Below are 20,808 nucleotides of genomic sequence, written 5' to 3'. Positions count from 1 at the left end.
TTAATTCTTCGGTGCTCAGCTTTCCTCACTGTCCAACTCTCACATCCACACATGACCACTGGAAAAACCACAGCCTTGACTAGATGGACCTTTGTTGACAAAGTAATGTCTCTGATTTTTAATATGCTATCTAGGTTGATCATAATTTTTCTTCCAAGGAGTAAGTGTTTTTTAATTTCATGGCTGCAGTCACCATCTGCAGTGATTCTGGAGCCCCCCAAAATAAAGTCTGACACTGTTTCCACTGTTTCCCCATCTATGTGCCATGAAGTGAGGGGACCAGATGCCATGATCTTAGTTTTCTGAATGTTGAGCTTTAAGCCAACTTTCCGTGACACCCTCTAGTTATTGTCCTATCTCTTTTTCTTCCCCTCATTTTCTATTGGAGTAGAGTTGCTTTACAATGCTATGCTTCTTTCTCCTGCACTGCAGAGTAAATCAGGTGTTTGTACATGTATATCCCTTCTTTCTTGGATTTCCTTCCCATTTGGGTCACCACAATAAGTAGAGTTGCTTGTGCTATGCAGTGGGTTCTCATTAGTTATCTGTTTTATACATAGTAGGGTGTACATGTTAATCCTAAGATCCTAATTCATCCCACCCCACTTTCCCCCTTTGAGGTCCATACATTTGTTCTCTGTGTCTGTGTCTCTATTTATGGTTTGCAAATAGGTTCAGCTGTACCATTTTTCTAGATTTCACATATACCTGTTAACCTTGATATTTCTCTCTTTCTTACTTCACTCTGTGTGACAGTCTTTAGGTCCATCCGCATCTCTGCAAATGGCACAGATTTGTTCCTTTTTACGCCTGAGTAATATTCCATTGTGTATCTGTACAACATCTTCTTTATGCATTCCTCTGTTGATGGACGCTTAGATTGCTTCCATGTCCTGGCTATTGTATATAGTGCTGCAGTGAACACTGGGGTGCATATATCTTTTCAAATTATGGCTTTTTCCAGGTATATGCCAAGGCAGGGATTGCTGGATCATACGGTAGTTTTATTTTCAGTTTTTTAAGGATCCTCCATATTGTTCTTCATAGTGACTGTGTCAATTTACATTTCCACCAAAGATGTAAGAGGGGTCCCTTTTCTTCAGACCCTCTCTAGAATTTATTGTTTGTAAATTTTTTGATGATGTCCAAAATGTAGTTTTGATTTGCATTTTTCTAACAACTGCGGATGTTGAGCATTTTTTCACGTGCCTCTTAGCCATCTGTATGTCTTCTTTGGAGAAATGTATATTTAGGTCTTCTGACTACTTTTTGATTGGATTTCTTTCTTTCTTTCTTTCTTTTTTTAGCTGCATGAGCTCTTTGTTTATTTTGGAGAGCAATCCCTTGTTAATTGCTTTGTTTGCAAATATTTCTCCCATTCTGATGGTTACCTTTTTGTTTTGTTTACGGTTTCCTTTGCTATGCAGAAGCTTTGAAGTTTAATTAGATCCCATTTGCTTATTTTTGTTTTTATTGTTTTTATTGCTTTGGGAGGTGGGTCAAAAAAGATCTTGCTGTGATTTATGTCAAAGAGTGTTCTGCCTGTGTTTCCCTCTAAGAGTTTTAGAGTGTTTTATACATAGTAGGGTGTACATGTTAATCCCAAGATCCCAATTCATCCCACCCCACTTTTAGAGTTTTAGAGTTTTAGAGTGTCTACATTGTCTTTAATCGATTTCAAGTTTACTTCTGTGTATGATGTTAGGGAGTGTTCTAATTTCATCCTATTTCTCACTCTAAGTCTTTTCTCACAAAAATGCTAGAAACCTACTCCAATAACTTTAAAAATTTTTTTATTTTTAATTGGAGGATAATTTCCAGTATCTTTTAACATTCATTTTCTAGCTTCATCTAAAGGACGTGGCCATTCTTCCTGTCCCTTCTGAGGCTTCCGGTTTTCATTGACCCTGACGAGACCCTAAGCCTTCAGGGACAGAGCCCTGAAGAGAGCATCTTCCTTTTTGTCAGACAAGTTCTGGATTCTAGCTTCCCGCGCCAAACACCGATGAGCACCAGGGTCCCGCCTTGCCTTGGTTTCCTCTCTCCTTCTCTTTGAGAGTTCTCATTCCTCTTCCTATTTTCAACTGTCACCTTTTTCAAGTGAGCCCACATTTTCTTCCCTAGCCCTTACCCCTTTCCCTGAATTTCAACCTCTCAATTTATCTCACTTTGCTGACTCTCTTGGTAACACTTTCACATCGTCATGTTCCCTGTTTCCCCTCCCTTATCCCTCCATGTCAATATTTTCCACTCCCTAAGACTTGAAAGAAAGTTGAGCGCTAAAGAACTGATGCTTTTGAACTGTGGTGTTGGAGAAGGCTCTTGAGAGTCCCTTGGACTGCAAGGAGATCCAACCAGTCCATCCTAAAGGAGAGCAGTCCCAGGTGTTCAGTGGAAGGACTGATGGTGAAGCTGAAGCTCCAATACTTTGGTCACCTCATGCAAAGAGCTGACTCATTTGAAAAGACCCTGATGCTGGGAAAGATTGAGGGCAGGAGGAGAAAGGGATGACAGAGGATGAGATGGTTGGATGGCATCACCGACTCCATGGACATGGGTTTGGGTGAACTCCAGGAGTTGGTGATGGACAGTGAGGCCTGGTGTGCTGCGGTTCATGGGGTCACAAAGAGTCAGACACGACTGAGCGGCTGAACTGAACTGAAGACCTGAAAGCTCATATTTGCCTTTGGCTCCTCCTTCTCCTATAATTTCTGTATCTAGTCAGTGATAAAAGCCTTCTCTATAGAATTCTAATGTCTGTCCTGCTTCCTGTGTCCACCACCACCACTAAGATCCAGGGTCTTTCACATCAGGTCTATGTGAGGCGAGCAGAAGTAACGCAACTTAGATTAGGAGTAGGCCTTCCTACTATCAGGTAGCTTTCGCTTAACAATGACCACTGTTTGCCAATTAGGACCAATTAGCTTTCACCGATGTTTGCCAATTAGGAAATTAGGAACGGGGCGAAAACCCCCAGTAAAGTCCCGCCCGCGCAAAAGTATTGACCAATGAAATTATTTTGCAAACGTGTAACCAGTCTGCTTCTCACTCTATAAATTTGTGTAACAGGTTGGGCTTGGGGCTTTCTGACCTGTACCACTGCTTTGGTTGCGGCAGGGAGTCCTGGCTCAAGTCAGTAATAAACTTCCCTTCCTGCGAGTTGCATTGTCTTGGAAATCTTCTCTCTTCCTGCTCGGGGATTCGGACATCGGGCATAACAGTCTAGATTTTGGCAATATGCTTCTAACTGGTTTCTCAATAATGTGTCCCATTCTCCATCCATTCTTCACCTTGCTCTCAGAAGACTCATTTCACCACTTAAAGCATCATTGTCTATAAGAAAAATTCCAAATACCCAGGTGTGGCAGGAGAGCACTGTAAAATATTAATTAATTAGAGATCTCCTCATCTGTTTTTCCCTACCCCGTTCTACAAGGCAGCCAAGCCTTTTGGCGCTCTTCTTCCTTGGAAGGAAATTTGTATTGACTGATACCTTGCAAGGCACTTTCTTGAAACCTGAGTTCCCTGAAGACTTTGAAGTTAGCCATTGGAGAGAGAGGAATTCCTGCAGATTCAGAAACAGGCTTAGAGTTCGCTGTCATAGAGAATTGAGGATGTTCTTTATGGCAATACCTCCCCCTGCCCCACCCCACCACCAAAAAGACAACCTCACAGACCTTGGCTTTAGGGTCTACCCAGGGGATGAGATCGTGTTCAGAGCCTTAGCAAAGATTCCTTCATGCTACCATGTCTCAGAACAGCAGAGTCACAAGTCTTCAGAGGGCTGTCATGGACTCAGTAAATGAGAAGGGTCAGCATCTTCAGACTGGAATAGTTAGATCCTGTTTTTCTGGGATTCATGTAAGCTCCCAGGTTTTGGTGTGATCTCGGAATGCCTGTGTGCACAGGTTTCAGTCATGTCCGACTCTTTGCAACCCTATGGACTGTATCTTGCTAGGCTCTTCTGTCCTTGGGATTCTATGGGGGACAGCAAAATAAGGCCTGGGTTACCCTCCAGTTTTGGGTCAGCTGGTTAGAGATCATCTGCAAGTTGCCTGGAACGTCTCATTGGCCATCCTCCCAGCACTCTGCTGAAATCTCCAGAAAAATACATGCTCAGTTCCAGAAAACACAGCTTTTTAACTTACCAAGAGTGTTCCCCATTGGATTTCTTCATGCAAAACTCCTACAGCACATCTCGGTTGGGAGAATGTTTCAGTGATACCTTAGGTGAGTGCAAAGCTCAAAGATAACCTTGTCCTTTTCTTTACACTTTAGTTCAAAGATTAACTTCACCCACTTAGCATCTCTGCATGTAGCTTAATATGTACTATCATCGCTCATTGACCCTGACTATTCAGCTTATGCGTATGTGCTTTGAGTAAGTCGGAGATGATATGTACCCGGAATCATGTCTTCTATACCTTTCCTAACTCTGGCTCTCGTTACACCTTTGTACTTTAGTGCTCAGTGGAAAACTTATGAGCCAAAGTGAACAGAACTGAACTCTTGACAATGGCACACCTCGGTGACTCCGTGTAGCTCTGATGCAGGTGAACATCTCAGCGCCCTCTTCCTTCCAGAACTCTGTTCTCTCCACTTCTCCCTAGAAGCGCAGAGAATGCTGATAGCCTCAAAGGGTTCAGAAAGCAGCCGGAGCAGAAGCCATGCAGCCAACCATGTTTTTTTTTAATCCTTAGTGGGCACTATTGATTAACCCCACATAAAATGTAGGTGTTAAGGCAGTTCCCTGCAAACTTTTTATTTGTGCCAAGTGAAAGCTTTCCAAGAATGTCCATTTAGAACCCATGAAGTTTTATTAGATATGTATGTGTCACCATCAGAAAAATTAAATTCCAAAGAAAATCATTTATTATGTAATATGGAAAAAGAATAACTCTAAAGACAAAAGTCAACTGTATTTGAATGAATTATCCATTCATGTTGGGCTCTGTCTCCCTATTCTTCATTAAGAATTTATTGATTTCTTAGAAGGAAAACCTACTATACAGTGACTCCATATCAATATTTAATGCCATAGTGCCTGGAGCACTGTATTTCTTATTGTGAAAATGGGGAAGGAAATTAAGATTCTGCCCTATTTTCTAACAGTGAAACCCTCAGATACATTACAATTTTGTTGCTCTTTACATCCTAGGAGTGATAATGATCAGGTTCTTTGTGTTCATTGATATGTTCTTTCTAGTTTCATTTTGTCAGACTTAACTGCAGCATTTAATGTTATTGATCAGTTTGGAAAGTGCTAGGATTCTCCAAAACTCCTACAGTTACATGGTTGGCTCTATTGTCAAAAAATGGGACTTATGTGTCTTCTCTATTGGATTTCTAAGATATCCACTGTTACCCTACATTTTCTGAGGGCGGTCCCCTCATGTACTAATATGCACAGCATAGCAGCAAAATTCCCAACAGATTTTTGCTTTCATTCTTAAATCTACTACCTTCAGGAAAAGCTTAATATATTCCTGACAATTGACAAGCCTCTTGTTATTTCTCTGCTGCCAGCCTATCTATCATTCAGTGTAAGAAAGGTATGGTGATTCTACTGCTGCCTAGATATTGACTGTGATAACACCAAGTTTGTCTAACACAAAAGGCAGGACATCTGTAAAATATGAACAGGAAAGAAGCAGACACTACCCAGACTGTATAGAGGTTTAGAGTCCTGGCCAGGGCCTCGTATTGTTTTGGGTGGTCAAGCAGGGGGCGGTGGGCAGGGATCTTGCCTTTGTTGCTGTTGGTTTTCCTTCTAGGATGCCTAACAGCATAGAAATGAGAAAGCTATTCAGGCAGTCAGACCTGAAATGTCCTTATTTAGTCCTTGAGTCTGGTTATAAATGACTCTAGAACAACTCCATGAAATAAAAGTTGCCAAGATCATCCCCGGCAAGAGCATCCCTTTAGAGTGTTCCCTTAAAGCGTTTTCTCCACTTCCCACTGCTGGACTCTCATTAGCAGATTTGCACAAGTGAGTGAGACTTCTCCACGAACTCGAATGCAGTTGGAACAAATAAAATAAAGTACACAGAAAAGTACCTTGGTGACAAAACCAATTAGATCATTAAGTGCCTTCAGAGAATCCATCTCTGAAAAAGCCATTCAGCCCTGAGTTGTAATAGATATATTAAAGCCACAACAGAGTTTCTTCTTCTTATAGTGTTCAGCTCTGATATTTCCTGTTTCTTAAAGACCACTGTATTTTGGATCACGTACTTCTGTTGCCATCCAAATGAATCAGTACCAGGAAACGAGCTCTTTATTTCAAGACAGCTCACCACAAATACATGATACCTTCACCCCTCATCTGTAGACCACTCCCTTGCCCAGATTTCTGTGGTGGCTGGGTTTGAAGTCAGTCAGCCAGCTGCAGATTGGAGAGCACTCAGTAGTCATCCCTATGAAAATAGACTTCTAATGATACTCTGTTTATCCAGATAGGGTATTGCTTCCAACTGTGTAACAGTTGGATATACATATGCACCATACATACATAGTTCAATATATATATATTCCATGTATGTCTGTGAATATATGTATAAAATAATTGATTATATAAATGTGGGTATAATGTGAGTAATCCTTGAGTTGTGAGGCTCCTGAGAAGATACTTCGGAGCCTACACTGAGGGCCAAGATATTTTTGTCTGGTATAGAATATATCCATTCACTCTTCTTCTCTCGATAGTACTCTGTTTTTTTACATTTATTTTTCAGTTGGAGTATAATTGCTTTACACTGTTGTGTCAATTTCTGCTGTGCCACAACATGGATCAGTTATAAACACACATAGCTCCCCCCTCTTACGCCCCCCTCTCACTCCCCACATTCCCCTCCGCTCATTCTTCTCAGAGCTGATGGCATTGTTATATTTGACGTTTTCTTGGGTTCTGTAATTTGGGTGAAGCAGAGTCCAGCTCCAGCTTCGAGAGTAGGCGTGTGACCCGGGCTGGCTACTCAGACCTTCCCATCTCTTTGGGTTTGTCTTAGCGGTGGGCTCATGATCCTGTCAGGGACGCTGAGACTCACTTCCGGGAGGTTACAGTGACCGTTGGGAGAAAGCCGCTAGTTCCCGGTAGCCATCTTGATTCCGGAAGTGCGGAGACAACGAACGAACGGAGCTAACACTGTGGATGGCAGAGCCGAGGGCAGAGAGAGCCAGTGCGCTCCTGGAATACAAGTTAGGTGAATTGATAAATGATCTCTTTTGCTTATTCTAGCTTAAATTGAAATTTTGTCATTTGAAACCGGAGTGGAACTGCATAATACATGGATTTACTAATCCGGTAGGTCGAGGAAACGCTGTGCACACAGTGTGTTAGTATTTCAGCGAGGAATCTGACAGTGTTTCTCATGAAAACCTCGTGTATAATGTGCAGACATATGGAGTAGATACACGTGCAGTCAGGTGACTTCATCAATAATTGAACAGTCCTGTCCGAGAATGCTAATTCCATGTCAACCTGAAGGGAGTTTTCTGGTGGTGTGCCTCAGGGTTCTTCCCTGGCCCTGTCCTTTCTGACATATTTATCAAAGGTTTGGGTGAGCACACTGATGGCCTTCCTATCAAATTCCACAGATGACATGATGATTGGAGCAATAGATGGAATCTTGGGTAACAGCAATCAATTTCTAAAAACCTTCATAAGCTAGAGTGACAAAATGTAATTTTAGGAACAAATGTAAAATCTTTGAATTAGATCCAAAAGCTGATTATACAAATAACTGGGTAACACTAGAAGCTAAGTGAACTGTAATTTCAAAATGAATCAGCAGTGTGATGGAGCCTCCTACATAAATAAGTAAAGCCATATTACACTGCATAAATAGGTCACAATGGTGATGGAAGCAGATGTCATATTAAACAAATTGTGGTTAGAATTATAGGGCACAAGGATAGAGAGCCAAAAGAACTAAAATATTTCCAAATATTTTACCAAAGTTTCCAAATATTTCTACCTGAAGAGCCAATGATCTGCCTCAATGTGCCAAGTCATGTAAGCAGAAAGAATAAAAATCAGCAATGAGAATGTTCACAGCCCTCCTTCTGTGTCCATTTGCCATTTGGGTAGTCTATTTTCCTCCTCCTAAAGAGAAAGGGTTATGTTTTCTCCAGGGAAAAAATTTAAGCTACATGATAAAGTGGGAAAGGAGGCCCTCTAAGAGGAAAAGATGGAAAAGCTAGTGAATGAATATCAAGAAAGAGTATGGGGTGTTTAAAGAGAGAGGGGCTCCAGAGCACTTTAAGGCATGAAAGAAGAGAGAGAAAATAAAGGAAGGGAATTTATTTTGGATTACAGTAATCACTGGAGTATAAACTCCAAATGCATCTTTACCATAATTACCCAGCCTTTGGAATAATGAGTCCCTGGCTTTGTAAGTGTTATCTAAGACTTTTCATATATTTCCTTTTTAGCCAGGCTGTGCCCCATTCCCTTCTCCACCCGAGAAAGATAAGAGCCTTACAGAAAAACCTACATATTTTTCTAACCAAGAAAGTATCTCTGTGGGTTTCATAACCACAATATGATTGGGTCAGGAAGCAGACATGGCTAATTTTTTCGAATGCTACTAATCAACATAGTACTGTAGGTTTTGACCAATGCAATCAGACAATCAATTGAAATAAGTGGGATAAAATTGGAAGGGAAAAGACAGAATTGCCCTTGCTTGTAGATCATATAATAATTTACATAAAAATAAAAGAGAACTAATAAACTATGAAAAGTAATAAAGGAATTTGAGGTCAACAACATTGAAAAATAAAATATTAAGCAAAGATAAATAACATTCTCTTATGCTGGCAGTAACCAATTAGAAAATACAGTAGAAAATAAAACATCATTTATAATAACACAAAAGCTGAAAACTATCTAGGAACTGATCTAATGAAGATCTTTATAGAGAAATTTTAAAATTCTATTGAAAGAGGAGCAAAGACTTGAATAAATGGAAAGTCACATCATGTAAATGGGTTGATAGCTGTACAATGCAAAGATATAGATTTCTACAAATTGATCTATAAATGTAGTAAAATTTCAATAAAAATTATAGCAGAATATTTTGGGAGAACTAGAAGATGAAGTGCTTCTAAGATTAAATGGAACAATACAAGCCCATAAACAGCTAAGACTATTTTGAAAAGGAAGAACAAATAAAGGCTTGACCTAAAAGATATTAAGAAATATTGTGGATATTAATTAAGAAAAACTATAATAATTGAAACAATATGTCACTGGGGAAAGAACAAATGATAAGTAAAAAATAGAGTTATGAAACAGACCCTGCTGGAGAACCTTTGGGATCTCAGGGCAGAAAAGGATGTTTTGAAATAGACCCTCAAAGTAAAATCCCTAAAAGGAGTAAGGATGGAATTTGACTATATCAGAATAATTTAAGGTTTCTATTGAACAAAGAACACTATGCACCATATTAAAAAGTAACTCATGGACTGGAAGATCTTCACAACATCTATAACAGGCAAACATTAACTTCCAGAATATATAAGGGATTCTCAAATATCTTCGAGAAAGACAGAAGCCCAACAGAAAAATGGGCAAAGGGTATGAATAGTCAATTCACCAAAAACTTAATGATGAAAAACCATTTAAAGAGATAACCAATCTCATTCACATCAGAGAAGTGTCAATTAAGACTATCAGGAAACATGAAAGTCAAAGTGTTAGTCACTCAGTCATGTCCAACTCTTTGCAACCCCATGGACTCCTTGTCCAGGCTCCTCTCTCCATGGGATTCTCTAGGCAAGAATACTGGAGTGGGTTGCCACTCCCTTCTCCAGGGGATCTTCCCAACCTAGGAATCAAGCCCAGGTCTCCGGCATTGCAGGCAGATTCTTCACTGTCTGAGCCACCAGTAAAGCCCATCAGGAGATGTAACTTGATACTATTCATATTGGCAAAGTTCGAGGCACTGCTCACCTGCTAGCTAGAATATGGGGAACTACGAACCCTCTCACCAACCATGTAGGAGCAGAATCTGGTGCGATTGTTTCGGATTGCAATGTGGCGGGATTTTGTGACACTAGGTACGTGTAGATCCTGTGATTCAGGGACTCCACTCCTGGTACAGTGGTGTGTGAGGGGACACATGGGGGGAACGGTGCACCAGTATTTTGGGCAGTGGGAGTTGGGGGAAATGTGTATCCCTCTCCAGCAGAATAGGTAAGTACGGTAGAGTACTTGGAATGATGGAATGATACACAGTAGTCAAAATAAATGAGTTAGATCCTCATATAGTAGGACAGCCAGTCTCACAATGGCATACACATACAACTCAGCCCTTCAGTCAGTTCAGTCGCTCAGTCGTATCCGACTCTTTGCAACCCCATGAATCGCAGCATGCCAGGCCTCCCTGTCCATCACCAACTCCCGGAGTTTACTCAAATTCATGCCCATCGAGTTGGTGATGCCATCCAACCATCTCATCCTCTGTTGTCCCCTTCTCCTCCCGCCCCCAATCCCTCCCAGCATCAGGGTCTTTTCCAATGAGTCAGCTCTTTGCATCAGGTGGCCAAAGTATTGGAGTTTCAGTGTCAGCATCAGTCCTTCCAATGAAAACTCAGGACTGATTTCCTTTAGGATGGATTGGTTGGATCTCCTTGCAGTCCAAAGGACTCTCAAGAGTCTTCTCCAACAGCATAGTTCAAAAGCATCAATTCTTCAGCACTCAGCTTTCTTCAGAGTCCAACTCTCACATCCATACATGACCACTGGAAAAACCATAGCCTTATGTCTCTGCTTTTTAATATGCTATCTAGGTTGGTCATAACTTTCCTTCCAAGGAGTAAGTGTCTTTTAATTTCATGGCTGCAATCACCATCTGCAGTGATTTTGGAGCCACCCAAAATAAAGTCTGACACTGTTTCCACTGTTTCCCCATCTATTTCCCATGAAGTGATGGGACCAGATGCCATGATCTTAGTTTTCTGAATGTTGAGCTTTAAGCCAACTTTTTCACTCCTTAACAAGGAGTAAATTCTACAATATGTGACAGCGTGGATGACCCTTGAGGATGTTACACTAAGTGAAATAAGTCAGTCATAGAAAGACAATACCGGCATGGCTCCAGTAATATGAGATATCTCAAATTCATAGCATCGAGGAGTAGAATGGTGGTTTCCAGGGGCTGAAGGAAGAAAGAAATAGGGAGTTATTAATCAACAGGCATAAACTTTTAGGTAAGCAAGATGAATCCTCTCTGGAGGTCTGCTGTACAACCCTATACCTATAATCAACAATAGTGTATTGTACACTGATGTGTTAAGGAGGTAGGTGTCCTGCAAGTGTTCTTACCACATGAAATAAAATAAACATACTGCTAAGTGAAATGTGAAATTTACAGCACAATAACAATTGTGTAAATGTCCAAAGCTTCATGCACACTAAACACCATTTTCCCAGATACACATATGCACACATGTACAGAAGGGAGACTGGAAGGATCCACATTGCAAACACAATATGGGGACTATGTGAGGATGGGAAATGGGACCAGGGATGGAGATGAAGGAGGAGAATAAATTAAAGGGAGGGGCTTCATATGGACCAATGCAATGCTATGAACTGAAGAGGAAAATTAACTCAACTCTGTGTAGGCAAAGGCTCGGAAAAAGGTGAAAATAGACAGAGGCAGGAAAAGTGAAAAAAAGACTACTCATGGGATGCCAACTGAGGATTTCTTTCTCCCTAAATCATTTAAATGAGTTTTAATTACCTAGATGTCAGGCGATAGGTGCTTTGAAATGATCTGTAGAGGGAGTATCCTTTTGCTCATAAGGTCCTAAATTTCAAACTGTTTATGGAGAAAAGAAATCATCTTAATTTGTAAATTTTACATTCTTTCTTCCTTTCATATGTCTATCCATTTAGCTACATCCTAAGGCATAACCATTGATATGATGCCATAGTATATAAAACACTTTCATGTGAACTATATATGAAATATATATATTTGATCTTCACAGAAATATGTAAAAGTATTATCGAAGGTGAGTCAGGTTTATTATTTTTGTTATTGCTGTTATTGTTGGATTCCCCTTTTATAGATGGTGAAGGCTTACATTTGCCCAAGCTATGTCAGCAAAAAAAGACCAGAGCCAGGGACTGAATTCAGATCACAGGTAAAAACTCTGAATTAATTCTGCAGGGCTGAATGCACTCAATACACTATTTTCCTTAATAATGGAAAGTTTCTCTGGGAGGAAGAGTTGTTACAAAATGAGGAAACTGTTTTTTTACCCCACATCAGGCAATAGCAGTTGCGGGGGCCAGGACTCAAACTCCGCTTCTGTGTGCTTTAGTCAACAAAAGCCCATCACTGCAACAGCATCACACCAACAGAAGCAAATGTTTAAATATGTAACTAGCAGCTCTGAGTCCTTCTGGGGCCCATTGGACCTTAGAGGCTCTTGAAGTCTCTAAAGCTGAGCTACACAGTTTGCAGGGAAAGCTGCAGGCGGTGGATCCAGGTTCACTACCAGAGTCACCTCTGGGTCTATCTGATAGAGGCCACCCAGCTCTCTGAGAGCCAGAAGTCAAAAATGAGGTTTTTCCTTCGTTGTGACTGAGCACATTTACCGGACAAGCAGGAGTTGAGACAACGTGTGTGCTCGTTCCTTTGTATTAATGCTAACCACATCCCTGCCTGGGTCCATGAAAGCTTCTGGAAAGGCCTTAACTCTTAAAACAGTCTTGGAAGATCTGTGATCATACTCAGGAACTGTGATTCTCAGCCCCAGGTGGGCATCAGAATTGCTTGAGGAACACAGGTACACATTGATGTCTTTACCTGGAAAACCAGTTAAATCAGAATCCCTGAGAGTAGAACCCACGCATCAGAACTTCGTTTAAAAATCTCCTTAGATGTTGATGTAAATGTTCTAGAATTTGATACTAATGATGGTTTTACAACTTTGTAAATAAATAAGAACCATTGACTTGTACACTTTGAAAGGGTCATTTGTATAGCATGTCAACTACAGCTCAATTTTTCAAAACACTATCCTAAGGCCTTCCCTGATAGTACAGTTGGTAAAGAATTCACCCTCAATGCAGAAGATCCCAGTTCAATTCTTGGGTCAGGAAGATCTACTGGAGAAAGGATAGGCTACCCACTCCAGTATTCTTGGATTTGTGGCTCAGCTGGTAAATAATCTGCCTATAATGCGGGAGACCTGGCTTTGATCCCTTAGTTGGAAAGATCTGCTAGAGAAGGGAACGGCCACCCATTCCAGAATTCTGGCCTGGAAAATTCCATGGACTGTATAATCCATGGGGGTTGCAAAGAGATGGACACGACTGAGCGGCTTTCATTTTCACTTTTCATCCCAAGTTACTCTTAACGTACAGCCGGGACTCAGCACCACTGTGAGGCCAGACAGTGTTTCCCAATTCGAGCTGTACATTGGAATCTACTAGGGAGCTTTAAAAAATACTGAAGCCTAGTCACAACCCCCATAGATTCTGATGTTACTGGTCTAGTTAATAATCTGGGCATCACAAAACAAAACAAAACTCCCTGGGTGATTGTCATGTGCAACTTGGTTGAAACCACTGGTCTAGAACAATAGCCCTCGAACTGTGCTCCACAGATGAGCACCAGGGAACTTGTTAGCAGGCTCTTCATCCCCATCCTAGACCTACGGAATCAAAAACTCCGGAGGTGGGCCCAGCAAACTCTGTTTTAACAAGTCCGCCAGGTGGTGTGCTTTCCAGTTTGAGAACCATTGCTTTAACACTCAAGGAAATTGCATTCCAATCCAGTCGTCATCCTTCAATATTCCTGATGCCTAAATATTTGTGGAGGGCATGTTCCAGGGGCAGGAAACTTTTTGGTATCCAGCACCATGCTCGACAAGAACATCTGAGGGTTCAGCTAGAGTGAAGCACCTGGAACCAATTAAGGAGGAGGAAACTGTGGAGGATGCTGGGTTATAATGTTTCTCTTACATGAAGGGGTGTTCATTTTAGTTCTCACACCAAACCTTTGAAATTAGAATTACAAAATACTACCTACATGGTCTCTTATTTCTTTACTTCCTGCATTTTGAAACTCAAATACATTTTGTAACCTCAAATCTTTCTTTAACCTTGGCCTTTTGAAATCTCTCTCTCTCTTTTTTTTTTTTTTTGGCTTTGATCAATACGTGATTCTTATTTCCCCCTTCTGCTGTGAACTTCTGCAGCCATTTGAGAACGTTACTGGGATGGCTTTGACATTTTAGAAAAGACGTGGCTTAGAATTTTTCTTTCTGAAAGTTTGTGATGAAAAACCTAGATTGAAATCTGTATTGAAGATACTGAGGACATTTCTTCTTTTTTTTTTTTTTGCTACATGCCAGCCCACAGCTGCGAAGTGTGGGCTTTAATTATTCATTATTGCCTCTTTAAGGAAGCAGGTTTCCCCTGATGTTCAGCATTTGTGGGGACATCTCTGAACAACAGAGATCTAACATCAGCCAGTGAAGAAATGGCTGGATTATTTGTCCCATGTTGGGGCACTTTGATATAACAAGATTGCTGATAATTATTTCCCCTAATACTATTTACACCCAAACCACCTCTACAAACAGAAGACTCTGAACCTAATGTTTAGCTTAGCTTATCTGAGAGCATTATATTATCACAAGTGGGGCTTCCCTGATAGCTCAGTTAGTAAAGAATCTGACTACAATGCAGGAGACCCTGGATCAATCCCTGGGTTGGGAAGATCCCCTGGAGAAGGAAATGGCAACCAACTACAGTATTCCTTGCCTGGAAAATCCCATGGACAAAGGAGCCTGGAGGGCTACAGTCCATGGAATTGCAAGACTTAGCAACTAAACCACCATAGTATCACACAGACACTCACAGGCACACACAACACACTGACACACACACCCTTTCAAGCTCATTAACACAGAGATGACAGTAACATTTTGGGGCCTGAATTTTGATGGCCCTTGCATTTGCAAAGAGAGAGAAGTTGCTAAATCAAGATGTAGTTCCTTGAAATAGTGAATTAGATTTCCAAGGCCTGTGAGCATCAGAATATAGTTTTATGTACCTCTGTTGACCTCTTATTCTCTCCCAACTAAGAGAACTTAAACTCACTCTCCCAGACATAGGCCCCAGCTCTCGAGCCCTATCCCTGTCCCAGGAGGGCCTTGCGTGGTACCCTATCACCATGGTGACATTCAGACATCTCTCAAGAGGCCTGAGCAGGTGAGTCAAAGCATGGAGCTCATTATCCCTGCAGAGTCAGAAAAGAGAATAATGCAGAGAAGAGTAGCTGAAAATCATGGAAAAAAGTAAAACATAGCTATTTAGGGCCATTTATAGGAATTCTTCAGAGAGTAGATGATTAAGTAAAATCAGAGAAGAATGAGGTTGGAAATAATTGAAAGTAAGGTCAGTAAATTTGGTAGGAAGGAAATACTCTCCAGGAGGAATGAAGTCTTAAAACATCAGATGGCCATTTCTATATATATTTGGGGAGTTACTTTAAAAAAAAAATCATATGTGAAAAAATTCTCAGTGAGTCTGTAGAAACTTTCTGCCTTCGAGACCCTGGGAGGTCTTTTTAAATATGTTCCCCACTGGTTCTCAGGACTCCCCAAGTCTTGAGAATTGATTTCTACTCATTCTTCATGGAGTTCATTGTCCAAATATTATTGGTCACATTTTTAAAAAAATTATAATCACACATAGTGATTAATCCATTATCTTTCATTCATAACTTATCAATAATCTCCCAAAGTAAATAATTATATCATTATATGAAACTATCTCTGAATGAAACATGAATATAGCACAGATTAGATGACAGCAAAATATCTGCTTTGGGATGAACACTTTTTAAAAAAAATTTGCCTAATTCTTCATCAACATCACCACACGAAAATAACCAGAAAATATACCCAATAGCCTATATTTGGCTCCATTCTTCTTCTAGACTGTAACTTTATTCCTCTGTAATAAAAAAAAATCACATTGAAAACCATTTTTTCCAATATATAACCAATCTAAACATGATATATTATGTATTAGAGTTAAAATGAAATTACATGTGTTCATATTCATGCTAACCTAAATAAGAGCTTAATACCGAAATTATTAGCATATTTGTAGAGACTCAGCAGAAACACCAACAGGCTATTTTTGAGAGAGTTAATGAAATATTTTTCTCTATAAAATTCCAAAAATCATAAAGAATTAGATAAAAATATGAAATGGAGATCTTTTATAGTATACTCTCAAGTAGTATGAGAAAAGGAGAATTTCTCTTTATTTCTGCCATGTAAAGAAGCCTTGCCTCAAGGTTCAAAAAATAAGAGACCTAAGTGGTGTCAATGATTCTAAAAGCAATTGAGTAAAATCATCTCTAGTTTTCACAGTTCCACATGAAAGGAAATTCTAAATATGTGTGAGAAAATTGGTGTAAGTCTTCTGAACCTACTTTTTTAAAATTAACAACCTTTACCTTTTAGAGCAACTTTGGGTTCACAGCAAACTTGAGCATCAGATAAAGAGTTGCAACTGAGTCCTTGCCCCTATGAATCCAACCTCCCCAGATATGGACACACCTCCTGTCCCAGGGTGGAACATTTGTTACAACTGGTAAAGCTACGTCGACACGTCGTTATCACATGAAGTCCGTAACTTACACTAGGAGTCACTCCTGGAGTTGTGTGTTTTATGGGTTTGGACAAATGTATAAAGATAAGCGTCCATTATGGTGTCATACAGAGATGTTTCACTGCCCTAAAAATGGCTGGACGCTTGCCCTATTCATTCCTGCTTCCTTCCTAACCTCTATAACCACTGATCTTTTGGTCTCTTTACTTCCGGGAAAGTTTGGCCTTTCCCAGAATGTCAGTCATATAATTGGAATCATACAGTATGTAACCTTTGCAGATTGGTTTCCTTTGCACAGTAATAGACTTTTACATTTCCTCCATGTCGTTTTACGGTGTGATAGCCCATTTCATTTTAGTGCAGAATGAGAGTTGATCATCTGGGTGTACCACCATTTATTTATCCATTCACCTCCTGAAGGGCACCATGGATGCTTCTAGGTTTTGATAATTTTAAATAAAGCTGCTACAAATGTCCATGTGCAGGTTTTTGTGTGAATATAAGGTCTCAGTTCGTTTGGGTAAACACTAAGGAGACCAACTGCCTTCCTTTGCAAAGGAGATATTATGGTAAAATATGTTTAGTTTTGTAAGAAACCATCAAATTGTCTTCCAAAGTGCCTGAACCATTTTGCATTCCCACCAGCAATGGATAAGAGTTCCTATTGCTTCACACCCTTGATGTTGTCAGTGTTCCAGGTTTTGGCTATTCTGATAGGTAGGTAGTACTATCTCTTTCTTTTAATTTGAATTGTTCCTGATCTTCATCAAAAAGCTTCAGTTTCTCAACATTAAGTAGGATGTTAGCTGTAGGATTTTTTTGTAGATATTCTTTACCAAGTTGAGGAAGGTCCCCCTCCATTCCTAATTTGCCAAAAGTTTTGTCATTTGTTTGTGTTGGATTTTGTCAGATGCTTTTCTGCATCTATTAATATGATCATGTGACTTTCTTTCTTTAGACTGTGGATTTGATGGATTACCTCAATTGATTTTCAAATGTTGACCAACCTTGCATCCTGGTATAAATCCCACTTCATCATGGTGTATAATCTTTTTTAATACATTGTTGGATTTGATTTACTAATGTTTCATTGAGGATTTTTGCATCTATATGCGTGAAAGATATTGACCTATAGCTTTCTTATAATATCTTTGGCTGATTTTATCTGGCTAATGCTGGTCTCTTAGAAGAGTTAGGGAGTATCTTTTTCTGCTTTTATCTTCTGGAAGAAATTGTAGACAAGTAGTGTACATTCTGTCTTGCTACTGCTGCTGCTAAGTCACTTCAGTCGTGTCCGACTCCATGCGACCCCATCCCTGGGATTCTCCAGGCAAGAACACTGGAGTGGGTTGCCATTTCCTTTTCCAATGCATAAAACTTAAAAGTGAAAGTGAAGTCGCTCAGTCACGTCTGACTCTTCGTGACCAGGCTCCTCCGTCCATGGGATTTTCCAGGCAAGAGTACTGGAGTGGGGTGCCATTGCCTTCTCAGACATTCTTCCTTAGTATCTGGTATAAGTGAAAGTCGCTCAATTGTGTCTGACTCTTTGCGACCACATGGACTGGAGTCTGCCAAGCTCCTCTGTCCATAGGATTCTCCAGGCCAGAATACTAGAATTGGTAGCCATTCCCTTCTCCAGGGGATCTTCCAGACCCAGGAATTGAACTCATGTCTCCCACATTGCAGGGGATTCTTTACTGTCTGAGTCACCGGGGAAGCCCAGGAATACTGGAGTGGGCAGCCTAATCTTTTCTGCAGTGGATCTTCCTGACCCAGGAATCAAATCAGGGTCTCTTGCATTGCAGGTGGATTCTTACCTGCTGAGCTACCAGGGAAGCCCAACTATCTGGTATAATTCACCAGTTCTGATGATTTCTATTTTGGAAGGTTAATTATTGATTCAATTTCTTTAATAGATATAGACCTATTCAGATTGTCTATTTATCCTTGTGCAGGCTTTGGCAGATTGTGTATTTCAAACAAGGGGATCATTTCATCGAGGCTATCAAGTTTGTAGGGTAGAGTTGTTCATAGGATTTCTTTATTATCCTTTTAACGTTCATGTTACCTATACTGGTGTCTCCACTTTCATTTCTAACATCATCTGATATCAATCGTGTCTTCTCTCTCTCTCCCTCTTTTTTTTTTTTTTCCACTTAGCATGAGTAGTAGAAGCTTACTAATTTTTGCTTATCTCTTTTGAAGAACTAGCTTTTGGTTTTATTGATTTTATCTATTGACCTTCTGTTTTCAATTTCATTAATTGCTCTAATTTTTATTATTTGCTTTCTTCTGCTTACTCTGGATTATTTTGCTCTTTGTTTTCTAGTCCCCTAAGAGTGAAGCTTAGATTATAGTTTATAAGTCTTTTTAGTTTCCTAATACCTGCATTCAACGCTATAGATTTCATTTTTAGCACTGCTTTTGCTGCATCCCACAAATACTGATGGGTTGTATTTTTGTTTCATTCAAAATATTTTTTAACTTTTCTTGAGGCTTCTTCTTTGAACTCGATATTCTTTAGGTGTATGTTGTTTAATCTCCAAATACTTTGGGATTTTCAGGTTACCTTTTGGTTAATGATTTCTAGTTTGATTCCACTGTGGTTGAGAGAAGACAGTATATGATTCTGTTCTTTTAAATGTGTTAAAGTATGTTCTTTGGCTTCCCTAGCAGCTCAGATGGTAAAGAATCTGCCAGCAATGTGGGAGACCTGGGTTCAATCCCCAGGTCGGGAAGATCCCCTGGTGGAGGGCGTGGCAACCCACTCCAGTATCCTTGCCTGGAGAATCCCATGGACGGGGAGCCTGGTGCACTACAGACCATGGGGTCACAGAGAGTCAGACACGACTGAGCGACCATGCATAGCACACGACGTGTGCTTGATGGCCCAGGATGTGTTGTGTTTTGGTGGATGTTCCATGTGAGCTTGAGAAAAGAGTGCCAACATTAGTTGTTGAATGCATTAGTCTACAGTTGCCAATGGTGCTGTTGAGTCCAGTTTTATCCTTACTGATTTTCTGCCTGTTGGATCTATTTCTGACAAAAGTGTGTTACGGTCTCCAACTGTAATAGCGGATTCATCTGTTTCTCCTTGTGGATCCTTCAGTTTTGCCTCAGGTATTTTAAAGCTTTGTTACTAGGTATATATGCATTAGAATTGCTCTGTCTTCTTTGAAGTATTATTTTGCAGTGTCCCTTTTTATCCTCAATAACTTTTCTTGGTTGATATGGGTTCTACCTGAAATGTGAAACATACTCCCACTTTCTTTTGCTCTTTCTCCAGTCCTTTAGTTTTGATCTGTATGTGCCTTTATACTGAAAGCGGATTTTCTGAGAAATGCTTTTGATCCATTTTGACAATCTCTTTTAGTCGGTATATTTAGACTATGGATGTTCAATTATTGATAAGGTAGATCCATATCTACTGTTTTTGTTACTGTTTCTTTTTGTTGCCTTTGTTCTTTGTTCCTATTTTTGTTTTCCAGGCTTTTCTTGCCTTTTGTGGTTTTACTTGAGCGCTGTAATTCCATTTTCTCTCCATTCTTAGCATATGAGCTATACATTTAAAAAGTGTTATCCAGTGGTTACCCTAGAATTCACAATATATATTTACAACTAATCCAAATATACTTTCAAATAACACTACACTACTCCATGCATGTGTGCATGCCTTATAATAAAAAATATTCCTAATATCTCCTTGCCCATTGTCCCCGTCCCTTGTTTCATTGCTGTCATTCTTTTCATATTTACATAAGCATACAGAGTCATATATGTACATAAATATAATTATGAATCACATATGGTTATATATAATTATCTATTATTATGTATATCTAAATACATTATTGCTATTATTTTTTGAATAAACTATTATATATTAGATAAATTAAGAGTGAGAAAATTTTTTATTTTATTTTTACTTTTTCTTTCTTTCTTTATATAGATCCAAATTTCTGACCTATATAATTTTTGTTCTTTTAGAAGAAAAATTATAAAACTTTCAAAGAGCCTCTTTTAACATTTCTTATAAGGCAGGTCTACTGGCAAAATTTTTCTTTCACTTTTGTTTGTCAGAGAAAGTCTTTATTTCTTCTTCAGTTTGAATGATAATTTAGCAAGGTATGGAATTCTGTGGTGGTGGATTTTTTTTC

The sequence above is a fragment of the Muntiacus reevesi genome, chromosome 1, assembly GCF_963930625.1.
Source record: "Muntiacus reevesi chromosome 1, mMunRee1.1, whole genome shotgun sequence".
In the NCBI taxonomy this organism is placed as follows: Eukaryota; Metazoa; Chordata; class Mammalia; order Artiodactyla; family Cervidae; genus Muntiacus; species Muntiacus reevesi.
The sequence above is the reverse complement of the archived record's forward strand: the minus strand, read 5'-3'. Positions refer to the sequence as shown.